This window comes from Sphaerodactylus townsendi, linkage group LG01 (genome assembly GCF_021028975.2).
Source record: "Sphaerodactylus townsendi isolate TG3544 linkage group LG01, MPM_Stown_v2.3, whole genome shotgun sequence".
Lineage (NCBI taxonomy): Eukaryota > Metazoa > Chordata > Lepidosauria > Squamata > Sphaerodactylidae > Sphaerodactylus > Sphaerodactylus townsendi.
In genome coordinates, this window is record NC_059425.1 from 62,122,605 (window position 1) to 62,123,352 (window position 748).

Here is a 748-nt window from a genome sequence, read left to right on the forward strand (position 1 = left end):
GGTCTCTGCTGCGTTTGGGCATTTACGTGAAAGTCTGTTTAGAGAAATAAATTGCAATAAATACTAGTCTTTGGGTTTGCTTTATTTGGGATTTCAATGTGTGCGTGAAATGTCTGTCTACTGGCTAAAGTGTTTACTGAAGCGTCTGCGAAAGCATTTAAAACCTGCAAGACTGACTGAAAGATTTGTTTGAAACCATCGTTGCTTTTAAATGTCCGAAACGCCGTTCTGGGTATGTAGTTCCAATGGAAAAGCGGGTTGTTTTGTGGCTGGCGACGGCATTCTTTTTGGTGTTGGTCTAAATATGTTGTGGAATACTCCAGTACCATTCATTCACGTAGACACAACTGATAGGTGGCTCCATAGCTCAGTGGTTAGAGCACTGGTCTTGTAAACCAGGGGTCGCGAGTTCGATCCTCGCTGGGGCCTTGGTTTTTTTCCTTTTTCTAATATTTAGATCTGCAATTTCAGTACAAGACATTTCATGTAAAGTTCATCTCATTACAAATATTCCGTGTAGCTCAGTAATTAGACGTCTGTCATGTTGCTAAAATATAAAAATCGGAGTTAGGGTGGGAGTCGGACCATTCTTATTTTAATTTCACGCAGGTTGAAAGCTCATACTTCGTTTTAAAAATATGATATGTATTCAAATAGTGAAATGACGATTCAAATTCATCTCGGAATGGATTTGGGGGATCAAAGGGGCTGCGGGAGCGGCCGGGGGGCAGCGAAAGAGGCATCATTA

The 748-nt window shown here is 41.3% G+C and overlaps 1 non-coding gene across 1 annotated transcript; it reads left to right on the top strand.

Annotated features, from left to right (window-relative positions):
- The first annotated feature begins 356 nt into the window (after positions 1-356).
- On the top strand, positions 357-429 carry TRNAT-UGU. Its single transcript has one exon. It is a non-coding gene; the product is annotated as a tRNA-Thr (tRNA).
- Positions 430-748: the final 319 nt, after the last annotated feature.